Genomic DNA, 13899 nt, shown 5'->3' on the forward strand with positions numbered 1-13899 from the left:
CTCTAATTCTGAGAGCTGCAGTGCTCTCTCTTTGCCAGCCTGGGTGAGGTCAAAATTTAATTTCTTGATAGCCCAATATGCTCTATGCTCTAGCTCGACAGGAAGATGTCATGCTTTCCCGAATACAAGGCGATACGGGGACATGCCAATGGGAGTCTTGAATGCAGTTCTATATGCCCAAAGTGCATCATCTAAACGCTGGGACCAATCCTTGCGGTCCGGACGAACTGTCTTTTCTAAAATTCGCTTAATCTCCCTATTGGACACTTCAACCTGTCCACTAGTTTGCGGATGATATGGAGTGGTGAATCTATGATTGACAGAATATCTTCTCAGAAGGGAAGCTATCTGTACATTCTTAAAATGTTTGCCACCATCGCTAATCATCGCACGTGGCACCCCAAAACGACTGAAAATGTTGTGCTTAATGAACTTAAGCACTACTCTGTGATCATTGGTCTTGGTTGCCACAGCCTCGAACCACTTGGACACATAATCAACCGCCACCAGAACGTATAAATTTCTGAATGAGGGCGGAAATGGTCCCATGAAATCAATGCCCCAAACATCAAAAATCTCGACTATCAAAATCGGAAGCAAGGGCATCATGTCCCTCTTGGACATGATCCCAATCTGCTGGCATCGCAGGCATCTCCTACAGAACTCATGAGCATCCCTGTGGAGTGTGGGCCAATAAAATCCTGACTGCAAAACCTTTGCAGCCGTTTTCCTACTGCTAAAATGCCCTCCATAGGCTAATGAATAAGAAAAATTCAAAATGGACTGGTACTCCTCCTCCGTAACACATCTCCTAATGATCTGGTCAGCATAGTATTTGAACAACTCTGGTTCATCCCAATAATAGTGCCTTACCTGAGATAGGAATCTCTCACGCTCATTCTTGTTCCAATGCTCAGGTATCTGCTTCGAAACCAGATAGTTCTCAATATCTGCAAACCAGGGTAACTGCGATGTACTGACTGACATGATCTGCTCGTCGGGGAAAGAATCACTGATCAGCTTCTGATCCTGCATGGTCTCCACGATCAGTCTAGAAAGATGGTCTGCTACTACATTCTCACTTCCCTTCTTATCTCGAATCTTGAGATCAAACTCCTGTAGTAGTAGGACCCAACGAATCAATCTCGGTTTGGTGTCTTTCTTATTCAACAAATATTTCAATGCAGAATGGTCAGAATAGACAACCACCTTCGAACCGAGTAAATAGGACCTAAATTTATCCAATGCGAAAACTACTGCAAGTAGTTCCTTCTCTGTTGTAGTATAATTCATCTGGGCATCAGACAGAGTTCTACTCGCATAATAGATCACATAGGGTTTCCTATCAATGCGTTGTCCTAAAATAGCCCCCATAGCGTAATCAGATGCATCGCACATAATCTCAAATGGGAGAGTCCAATCTGGAGGTCTCAAAATAGGTGCAGTAATCAAGGCCTCTTTGAGAATCTCAAAGGCCTTCATACAATCCTCACCGAAATCAAAGGGCTGGTCTTTCTCCAATAAAGTGCAGAGCGGTCGAGAGATTTTGCTGAAATCTTTTATGAACCGCCTGTAAAATCCCGCATGCCCTAAAAATGATCGAATCTGCCTCACAGAGGTGGGTGGAGTCAAACGGGAAATGGATTCCACCTTCGCTCTGTCAACCTCAATACCACGCTTGAACATAATGTGTCCTAGCACAATCCCCTCCTGGACCATAAAATGGCTCTTTTCCCAACTCAGGACGAGATTGGTCTCCGCACACCTACTCAGTACTCGAGCAAGTTTTTGGAGGCAATCTTCAAAAGAAGAGCCATACACTGAAAAGTCGTCCATAAAAACTTCCATCACATCATCAATCATGTCCGAGAAGATAGCAAACATGCACCTCTGAAAAGTAGCCAGGGCATTACAGAGCCCAAAAGGCATACGTCTAAACGCGAAGGTGCCATAAGGACATGTAAATGTGGTCTTCTCTTGGTCATCAGGATGGACAGCTACCTGATTGTATCCTGAATATCCATCTATAAAGCAGTAGTAGCTCTGCCCTGCGAGTCTTTCTAAGATCTGATCAATGAATGTCAATGGGAAATGATCTTTCCTAGTTGCCACATTCAGCTTCCTATAATCGATGCAGACTCGCCATCCTGTAGTGGTCCTCATTGGAATTCTCTCACCCTTCTCGTTCTCAACCACAGTGAGTCCTGACTTCTTCGGCACAACCTGAATCAGACAGACCCACTGGCTATCAGAAATAGGGTAAATGATTCTGGCATCCAACCACTTCACCACCTCTTTCTTCACCACTTCCTTCATGTTGGGATTTAGCCTTCTCTGCATATCCCTAAATGGCTTGCCTTCCTCATCACAATGGATTCTATGCATGCAGAATGAAGGATCAATCCCCTTCAGATCAGCAACTCCCCAGCCAATTGCTGCCTTGTGTTCTCGAAGAATAGTCAGCAATCTCTGTTCCTGCTCCTCAGTGAGCAAAGACGAGATGATCACAGGCAGAGTCTCCTCATCTCCGAGGTATGCGTACTTGAGTGAATCCGGTAAGGGTTTCAGCTCAAGTTTCGGAGGTGACTCGATCGAAGACTTGGCGGGGGTCTCCGCAAGCGGTGGAAGAGGCTCCCTGACAGCTCCCCAAGGTGGTCTCTCTGACGACACTCTAGACACATCTACACTATCTACACCGCTATTCTTCTCTATATGGTACAAATCTAAAGAATCCTTAGTAATGTACAACTCGGGCTGCTCCTCCACTAACTCCTGTGCAATGTCTACATGAAAGCAGTCCATGTCTCCTGCTGGTCCCATCGCGGCATTGAAGATATTCAGCTTTACCTTCCTATTGCCGAATGAGAGATCCATGGCTCTGGTCCTACAGTTGATGCATGCATTGGCAGTCGCCAAGAATGGTCTGCCTAAAATAATCGGAGTCTGGTGCTGGCTATCTACTCCTTCCATATCGAGAATAATGAAATCGACTGGAAAATAAAAATCATCCACCTTAACTAGCACGTCCTCCAAGACACCTCTCGGTACCTTGACAGAACGATCTGCCAGTTGAAGTGTAATCGGAGTCGATCTCATCTCTCCTAGCCCGAAAGAATCAAAGAAATACCCGGGCAGAATGTTCACGCTTGCTCCAAGATCGAGCAATGTGCGTTCTATCCGGATATTCCCTATGGTACACGCAATGATAGGGGCTCCAGGGTCCTTGAGCTTTGGTGGTGTCTGATGCTGAAGTACTGAACTCAACTGCTCGGTCAAATGGACCCTGTTAGGAACTCTCTCTCTAGATTTACGCTTCTGCGTACATAGTTCCTTCAGGAATTTGGCATATGCCGGCACCTGCTGAATCGCATTGAGCAAAGGTAGGTTGATCTGCACATGCTTGAAGATGTCAAGCATGTCCTGAATCTTCGCACCTTGCTTCCCTCTATAACAAGGAGACTCTAATGCTTTGGGATAGAGTGGTGGGGGAATATACTCTGCTGGCTCCTCCTCTTTGTGAGAAGGCTCACTCCTATCCTTCTTCTTCTCTGAGGATGAAGATGATGATGATGAAGATGAATATGGGGATGGGGATGATGGCTGAGCCGTCGTAGGTGAAACAATGGTCTATGGCTCCTCTATCCTCTCTCTACTCTCGACGTGATACTCACATCCACTCCTCAAGGCCATAACTGATTTAGCCTGCTGCTGTGTCTCGGTATGAAATAGGCCTCCAGTCATCTGGTCCTTACCCTTCGGGTTCATGACAGCCTGACTCGGCAATGTACCCTCGGGTCTCCTACTAATAGCCTCAGCTAACTGTCCCATTTGCGATTCTAACTTCGCAATGGACTGCGTATGCGAGCTCAAAATCTGGCTACACTTCTCGAAGGCGTTCTGATTAGTGGTTTTCACCTCTTGGAATGCCTGGAGAAGTCTCTCCTCAAAAGATGTCTGCGGGGCAGACTCCAGCTGAATCGGGGGAGTGACCGAAGAAGAAGAAGACTGAGAATAGTTCGGTCTTTGAAATGACTGAGTAAAAGATGGCTGCCGAACTGGCTGAGAGGATATAGGCATCTGCATGGAAGACTGTGGATTTTTCCATGAAAAATTTGGATGGTTACGCCAACCCGGATTATATGTCGATGAAAATGGGTTATTCGGCGGTCTGACGTAACCCTGAGCTGCCTGAACTTGTTCTTGAACAAATTCAGGGTACTGAGCTGCCGAAGGGCACTCAGTGATCTCGTGTGCCGGACTGGCACAAAGAGTACACACCTGCTGTGTAGTGGATGGTCCTGAGAGAAGCTGGTCCAGCTTCTGAGCAATCATGTCTACCTTGCACTGTAATGCAGTAGATGGACCAATCTCAAGAACACCAACTTTCTTCTGAATGCTGGGTGTGGCTCTATCCGAATGAGAGCTCGAAGCGTGGTGGAGTGAATTCTCGGCCAATGTATCAAATAGCCTCCACGCTTCGTCCTCGCTCTTCAGCATGAATGTCCCTCCACATGAAGAGTCGATCATCTGACGATTCTTGTCAGACAATCCATCATAGAAGCTCTGCACCAGTTGCCATTTTGGCACCTGATGATGGGGACATTTCCTGAGGAGATCCTTCATTCTCTCCCAGGTCTCATGAAAGCGCTCACCATCTAGCTCTGAAAAGCTAGTGATGGCTCTACGATATTGGTTCGTACGACCAATGGGAAAATATTTCCGAAGAAACTCCTGCTGCAATTGATCCCATGACTCTATTTCTACAGAATCTAAGGACTTTAGCCAATACTTGGCTTTGTCCTTCAATGAAAAGGGGAATACAGTCAACCTTAAAGCATCATCATCGAAATTCTGTATCTTAATAGTAGAACAGATTTCGAGGAATTCATCTAAATGTCGGTAGGGATCCTCATGACTAAGGCCATAAAAGGATGGAAGCATCTGAATAATGCTGGCCTTAATCTCATAATGCGGCGCTCCTACATCGGGTCTCCGAATGCAGGATGCCTGAACATAGTCTGTGGGAATGAAGTATTCCCGCAGAGGACGTGAAAGAACTGGGGGTGGAGGTGGAGGATCCATGTCAGCCATTGTTGCCGAACTTCGATGAGAATGTAAAATTCTCTCTGGGTTGTCAACAAATGGGTGTAATGGGGTTCCTAGACCTCGTCGCCCCTGCATACACTGGTACTAAGACCAGATGTAAGCGAACGACCTAAATCTAAAAAAAAATTAACTAACACAGGTACTAAACTGTAAATAACACAAAATAAACAACTACTAAACAAATATGCTAAACTAATTATGTCAGAATGATCTAACTAAGTAAATGAAATAACAAATTAAATTACTCTAAAGTACTGAAAAGATAAATACAGGAAATCACAAACTAAGTTTTTCTAAAACCCACCTGTCTAATCGCTCCTTGCAGAATGAATTTCAAGTGAATCCTAGAAAAAACAGAACGTGAATTCTATATTTACTAACTATGTTAATCCTATATTCACTTACTAATCCTACTAACTAAAAATAAAACAACTAATTAACTAAAACAAATTAATAAATCAAACTCTAAGAAATAAAGTAATTAATTCGCCGTTCCTCGGCAACGGCGCCAAAATTTGGTTGATATTTTGAAATGATCTTTTTAAAACAATTATTTTCAATAAAACTTTGGAAAATCGTCAACCAAAAATATAAAAACCGACTTTCCACAAAGTGGTAAGTACGGGTCGAATCCTCAGGGAACAGGAATTAATCACAATATTTCTAGAAAATTTAATTTATTAATAACAAATGTCAATCTACAATTATAAAATTAATACAACTACAATTAATCACTAAAAGGAAAATAAACAAGCACTCTGTCTTCTGCTCCACACCAAGGGTCTTTCCGTCTTTTCGCCAATTAGAGAATCTTTGCACTTGGACAATAACCCTGGAAACTAAATATGCTTTTCACCTAAAAATGCAGAAAATACAAAGTTAGTATTCTATTCTAACAATGCAAACAATAACTAAAACTAGTTCTAATTTTACAAAAATAATAAAACAAATACTACTTATCAAACAAAAATTAAATAAAATACTAAATTAATTCTAAAATTAACCAAATTACTTCTACTAATGCTGTATAATGATTATGCAACTCCTAAAATGCAGAAACTACTGAAAACAAGTCTAAAATGCCGAAACTAAGAAAATTACGAAACTGCCCCTAACTAGTGTAAAATAGCATTCTGACAGGTTATTGAAAAACCACTGTTTGACAAGGCAAACGAGGTCCGATTTTCCCGAAATTTGTTCTGTTCTGCAACTGACAGATTAAACAAACTGACAGTTTTTACAGAATTGAAAAACAGTATTTGGAACGCCAGATATAAGCGTTTCAAATCTGGGAAAAATCAGGATATCGAAAGTCCTGTAATTTGAAATCCAGAAAAAGCAGTTTTCGCAAAACGCTTAAAAATCAGACCAAATCAACTTTGAATGAGATGAAATTTGGTCTGCAGTCAAATAACACGTCAATAAAGTGAATAGAATAAATTTTTTTGGAAAACACAGAGTTTTTGCACAGAAAATAATGCTGGTGCGACGGGGCAAAAATCTGTTTTTTATTTGAGTGCACTATTCACTTTATGAATCTATTTTAACACTCTAAAAGACAAATCAAACCTAATGCAATCTAAATGACACTGTATAACAGTGTATATGCAGATGACTATTACGAATACACTAAATGCACGGCGAACAAAGCACGATAAGCAAATTATGACTATAACTATGTTAACTAACAATGCAAATGCACCTATGCTAAACAATAAAATGCAATCTAACTACTAAGTTAAATAATCTCTAACTACCATTCAAACAATCACCAAAACACATTTCACACATACTAAACAAATACGATATACATACACACACTTCTACACTAAAACTAAATTAGATAAATAAACTAATTAGTATAAAAATCAAAAGAAATAATACTAAATGAACTTAATTCACTAAAGAACAAAGGTTAGGGTTAGGGCTCACTCGATTGACTCAACGAAGCTTGGTTTTGACTTGGGTAGGTTCGATTTTGGTTTGGGTGAACTCCGTTAGGTTTAGCTAAGGTTGGGTTGACTGGGTTAAGGTTGAATCGACCTCGGGTTTGTCTTGACTTTAACTTAGGCTAGGCTAGGGTTTGACTTAAGCTTGAATAGGGCTAGGTCTAGGTCTTGGACTCAGTTTAGGGTGGACTTAGTCAACTAGGTTCGGTTGACTTAGGTGGATTCGGTTTGACTTGGATAGGGTTGGGTTAACTCGGTTTAGGGTTGACTCAACTTGTTTTAACCTAGGTTAGGTTTGACTTAGACTAGAGTTGACTCGACCTAGGCTCTGTTTGGACTCACCCTGGGTTAGACTAAAACTTGACTCGAGTTAGGTCTTGGTCTTGGACTTAGGCTTATTAAGACTAGGTTGAACTCGGTTTAGGGTTGACCTAGTCAACTAGGGGTGGTTGGGTTTAGGTAGGCTTGGACTAAGTTTGAATCAACTAGGTTTGACTTAGATAGGTTAGGTAGACTAGGTTGACCTAAACTTAGGTTAGGGTTGACTCCACTAAGCTTGACTAAGGTTGGGCTTTGGTCTTAGACTCGACCTAGGTGTGGTCTAGGCTTTGACTTAGGCTAGGGTAGGTTTTGACTAGATTCAAAGGGGGTGTAGACTAGGGTTTGACTCGACCTAGGCTCGGTTTGACTAGGTCAGGTCTAGACTAAAGTAGTAACCTCCTAATTCCTACAATTAATTCAAAGTTAACGATTTTAATGGAGAGGGTTGGAAAAGGAATGTAATAATTACCAAATTCCAAACTTTGAAATGCTTTGGATTCTCAAAAATCGCCCCATTTAAAGAGGGGGTTACACTCCTTAATTGCTTTTAAAGCTCCTTTTGGAAAAATGAAAAGGCCAATCTAGAAATCCACGATTTTTGCTTTTCAAGATGGAATTAAAGTGCTTTTAATGCTCTATGGAAATCGTGGAGCCTAGATTAGAATTTTTGTTTAATGCCAAAAACACTTTCCAAAGTTAAGGAATTTTAATGCCCATTCAAAATTCCAAATTTTCCTTAAATGCTTCACACGACTTTTGAAGGGCCTCCTTTTTCCAAAATCGCCAACTTCAATAGGGGCTACTTTCTAAACTAAAAGAATTAAACCTACATAGGGAATAAAAGAAATTAAATGAAAAAACGATTTCCTAGGAGTTAATGCTAACCTAATTCCCAAAACCTACTTAATTAACCCCTAAAAACGGCTAGGAAAGAAAACCCTAATGCATTGAACCTAGACACCTTCCTAACTCAATTAATGACAATTAAGACTTGCTAAAAAATTCGACCAAGAGCTCAAGGGGAGCTCTAATGGCTGCCGCCCCTCTTTGGGGAAGAAGAAGACAAAAAATAAATAAATAAATAAAAAGAATAAAAACTTAAACTAAAAAAAAACTACTTACTAAGGAACCAATATTTTGATAAAACTAAATTAAAATATAATGAAAAGAACTCCTAACTCCACAAATGCCAACATGAACAGCCCTATACTGGAATTTATTAAGAACATAAAGAATTGAAAAATCGACTTTTGCAATTTTTGTTTTTCAATAGATCCAAAACACCAAAAACGCAAAATGCTAAAAACAATTATTTAGAACTATCCTAAACGAATGAAATGAACTAACACAACTATATACTGCTGTTAACACCTAAAACACACAGCAACTACACCGTTTACCCACATCAACACATACATTTAACAAAAACACAAAGATCGGCTAGAATAATCCTAGCCGTTTTTTTTTCTTTTTCAAAAATAAAATCAACACAAGACACAAGCACAACCCACGAATAAAATAAACTAAAATGAAATTTTCTAATTATATCTTCAGCAAAACAACACAGTACACATGCTAGACAAAACAAAAATATCAAAACAAAAAAATTTATTTTTTTGTGAAAATCAAGAATCGGCTAGAATGAGTCTAGCCGATTTTTGGATTTTGCTTTTCAATCAAAATCAAATGCAACCCACACAAAAACCGACTAAGATGAATCAAAATGAATTATTTTCTAAATGGTTTTTCAGCAGAACAGACCCAAGAACCCCTATGAGAAATTTGAAGGATCGGCTAGATGAAGATCTAGCCGATTTTAATGAAGAGAATGAAAAATCTAAACAATATCGATTTCAATGAATCAAACAAACACATAAACCTAATCTAACGTGCTGGTCTATGCACGAAATCTAATCTAAGGTTGAAACAAAAAGAAAAATAAGAAACACACAGAAAATAAAATAAAAAGAAAACCAACACCCAATTCGGTTTTATCTAGAAGAGAAGGAAGAAGAAGACCTACCTTTTGGAAGATCCGACGACCGGGGGGATGAAGAAGAGCGGACCGTGGCTAGAGATGGACGTCCTACGCAGTTCGAGAATGCTGTACTTCACCAAAAAACAGCATCTTTGCAGCTGCTACACGTTGGAGATCCACCGACGATGGAATGTGAGCCGATTCTCGATCGGAGGGTGTAGAAAGCCGGATGGAGGTAGGGCCGGCTCACCTTGGTGGTGTGTTGCGCACTCCCGCCCAAGGTTAATGGTCTCCACCTCTGCTACACCTGCAAAAATACAGAAAAGTGGTGAAAAGACAGCAAGGAACAAGAAAGAAATGAAAAGAAACAAAGGAAAGATCGAAAATATGCTTGAAAATCAAGCATAGACCGGTCTTCAATGGCCAACACGTGGGGAAGATGGAGAGGAAGGAGTTGCTGGAGTAGATTCACTGCAAGGGGCGTCCAAACACAGCCAAAGACGCCTAGGGCTTCTCTAAAAAGTATATTTATACTTTTTGGAATTTGCAAAAACACTGTTATAAAAAATATATTTTCTAGGCGCCTCTTTCTGGGGGGTTTTCAGAAAAGCTTTTTGAAATGGATATGGATAGGCGTGTGGGTTGGGTTTTGGGCTTTCTAAGAGTTGATCCAAGGTCCACTTAACCTAAATGGTTCAGATATGGATCCGATCCATCTCGACATCCGTGCCCAAACACTGAAATGGCCATAACTCTCTCATTTTAACTCTGATTTTTCTGAAATTTGAACCATAGCCCCTTACTATAAAAACACATCTAAACATGGGTTTAAAACCTTAAACTTGATACAAAATGCATGAAAAACGTGTTTACATGATATGCATTTCATGCATCATCAGTCATCAACCGAGGGAGATACCCCTAACATGATCATCAACCGCAGGGTATGTGCGACCTTAAGTTTTATTCATATGCATGCTTAACTCTGCTCTCGACACTGCGACCACCATGAGCATCTCAGTTTGGTTGTGTAAATGTTCTCAATGAGCATGCATATGACTTGATCCCAATAGATCGGCTGCTCGACGTATTTTTACGCAACGAGTCCAAACCTTGTCAAGGCGCAACCTCTACTCTGGCTCAGCGGCCCTTACGAGTAAGGTGCCCTTACAAGTATTTGGGAGACGTGCCATTCTGACATCATTCCAACAACAGACATCATTATGCCATTTTACCAGTTCTGGCAGCTCTTTTGCTAACCATTTCGTCAGCACCTCTTCTGCTCTATCGGCAGTGGTGCGACGATCCTTTCTACGTTGTAGAAAGCATTTCATGAACTGGGTAGCACTCTGCTATATGACGAATTATCCTGCTACGTTCTTTCTAAGCTACTTTTAGCTTCTTCAGAAATTCTTGCAGCACTTTCTCTCTTTAACAGAGAAAGCGTGCGTTTTTTTTATCCATTTCAGCGACATCTCTCCTCTTTGGCGGAAAATCGCTACGCTTAACTTAGGAAATGGATGTGCACTGTTGTGCGTACCTTGCATCTATCAAGGTTGTTGAGAACCCTGGGCCATGGCCAGGCCACACGTAAATGACTTAGTCTTTACGTAAAGAGCATTTTTGCCAAAAAGCGGAGCCTTTCCAATAGAGGCTTTATTCATCAAGCATAATCTTGAACAAAGAGTGGTAAGGGAATCGCATTGGCGATTTGGAGTTGATCTCCATTTGAATGCTCACTTACGCGCCATATATTTAGTATAAGCAGAAGCTTATTCTTTATACAGCGGCAACGTAAAGAAAATACATATAATTAGTGTTCAAGGTGTGTAACTGAACAAAATATTCTACATATATATTTGCAGAAAACAGGAGCCTTGGCATCATTCAAAGCAACGACATAAGTAAATGCATAATCGAAAGTGCATTAATCGGAAATTGCAGAAAGCAGGGAGCCTTGGCATCATACGATGCGATGGTGAATGATAAATTACACAACCTTGGCGATATAAGACGCGACGGCCCATTTCCAGAAGATATACATCAAGATTTGTATCCAACGATAGTTATGAGGCGAGCGAGTGAACACCGAAGTGTCCTAGAGGGCTCAACTAGAAACTAGGGTGAGATATTATTTTTAAGAACACATATACTGCGCTTTCAAACATATATATCCAACGATAGTTACGAGGCAAGTGCGTGAACACCGAAGTGTCCTAGAGGGCTCAACCAAGAACTAGAATCATATACTACTTCAGAAAGTATATGCTATATACAAACAAGCAAATACTTGAGAGAAATGGATCAACGAAGCGAATTTACTTCAAATTGTGGAAGAAATGATTCCTGAACGCTCCAACGCTTCGAACGAGGTTCGATTCTTCCTTCGAGAGGTTAGACTAGGTCTGGGTTCAGAAAAATCAAACCAAAATCTAGGACCAAAAAGGATCTTTACTTCAAACCCAACTAGGTTCAAGTAAAGTCAATTGGGTTTGGACTTGGTCAAGTGGGTTTAGACCATGTCAGGTGAGCTAGGACCAGGTCAGGCAGGCTCAGACCAGGTCCGGCAGGCTCAAGTGAGCTAGGCTAGGCAGAGGAGGTTTGAAAAAGAAGGAGAGAGAGAGGGCTAGATGATTTTTCAAAGGAGGGGGGCTCCTCTATTTATAGATTCTAAAACTTGAGCCCCAAGTTTTAGAATTTCCTTTTTTGTCCATAGCTTTTTCAAAAAAATTATTTGATCTTATCCAGATGAGTCACTGATCTTATCCAGATGAGTCAGTGATATTATCCAGATGAGATATTTGATCTTATCCTGTGGGGCCCACCAGATATTTCCATGGGATATTTTGTGGGTCCCACCAGATATTTTCTGAGAAATATTTTTGTGGGTTTCGCCAATATTTTCATGTGTTTGTGATCATCGCAAAAATTTTCCTCTCTTGGTATTTCTCTCTCTTCTTACTCTTTTCCTTTAGCCTCTATTTCTCCTTTTTGAATGGAGAAATGAAAGACAGAAAAGAAGAGAAAAGAAAAGAAAGAAGAGAGAGGAACTCTTTTGCGAAGGTCTCACTTGACCTTAATTTTGAAAAGATTTAAAAGATTACTTGCCTCCGTTTTGAAATATTTGCGGGAAAATTGGGAGACGGGGCTCGCTCTTCGGTACGAAGTTCGACCGTTCTTGGCGCCTTTACCAGGGGTAATCGAACCAAGGATCGAATTTATGCCTTTTTGCTTTGCTAAAATATCATCTAAGAATTTATCCTAAGTCTAAAATGCACAAAGAATCATGCTTGTGTGAATGCGAGGATGTATGCTCTTTTGAGAAAAAAATGATTTGGAAATTTGGGATTTTTCAAGTGATTCTGAAATAAATATAATAATGAAGAAATGATTTTTGAAAGTTGAATCTAACTTAGAACTTTGAGATAGATCTTGGGAAGATATTTTGGAGTTTTTGAAATAATCAGAGTTGGAGAAATAAATCTTGACTTAAAAAGAATGAAGAAAAGGGGATTTTTGAAGCTAAGATAGAAAAAATGAAGTTTTTAAAGTCAAAATAGACTTTGAATTTGAATTTTGAATCTGGATTTTAAAGTAGATGATGAATTTTGAAATGGAATTGAATTCCAAATTTAAAGATTGAAATTGGGATTGGATTTGAGAAATCCAGATTGAATCTTAAAATTGATTTGAATTTCAAGACTTGAAAATGAATTTTTAAAATAAAGATGAAAAATAAGGAATAAAGAATGAGAATTTGAGATAGAATTCAAAAAATATGAATTGGAATTTAGAAATAGAGAGCGAAAAAAGATTTGAAAAGATATTTTGAAAATTTTATCTCAAAATCACTTGGATTTTTTAAGTAATATGATATAATTCTATCCTAAATGATGAATGAATTAAAAGAATTTGAAATTGAGTTTTTTGAAAAGCATATTTCATTCTTTAAATAAATTGAAATAAGATTGAAGATATAATACATTTCTGACTATGGTCATAAAATGTATTATATAATAATCATATTTAAATTCAAATGAAGAATAAAACATATTTTAGTGCCTTTATAGAGTTTAAAATGAAATTAACTCTCAATATATCCTGACTATGGCCGTTGATATATATTTTGAGTTAATTTTAAATTAAACTCTAATAAAGAAAGAAAATATTGAGAAAAATATGATGATTTTTGAAAAAGATCCATTGTGGATCCAATATTATTCCATAAAAGATGAAAATTCTAAGTTTTGTTCACATCCTGACTATGGCCATTGATGCAAATCGTCAACTTAGGATTTAATCACCTCTTATTAGAATGGTGCACATGCCATTCGTGTTTCCCATTTGTGAAATTTTGAAATAAAGAACAAAATGATATGAAAACAAGAAATTTCTAAGATATGTGCATGCTCATACATTCTATTCTAATACTGAAAGTGTAAATATTCTCATTAATCTCTAACTTATCACAGTCTTAGATTGACATTTGAAGTAATGAAATCTCTAACCTAGGAAAGCAATATAAGTTTTTCATGATTTCCTTAC

At 39.3% G+C, this 13899-nt stretch overlaps 1 non-coding gene across 1 annotated transcript; it reads left to right on the forward strand.

The window, feature by feature from the left end:
- The first annotated feature begins 4585 nt into the window (after positions 1-4585).
- LOC149828638 (small nucleolar RNA R71) lies at positions 4586-4688 on the forward strand. The gene has a single exon (XR_016434520.1). It is a non-coding gene; the product is annotated as a small nucleolar RNA R71 (small nucleolar RNA).
- The last annotated feature ends 9211 nt before the right edge of the window (positions 4689-13899 follow it).

This window comes from Nuphar pumila, chromosome 9 (assembly GCF_984573655.1).
Source record: "Nuphar pumila chromosome 9, dmNupPumi1.hap1.1, whole genome shotgun sequence".
NCBI lineage: Eukaryota > Viridiplantae > Streptophyta > Magnoliopsida > Nymphaeales > Nymphaeaceae > Nuphar > Nuphar pumila.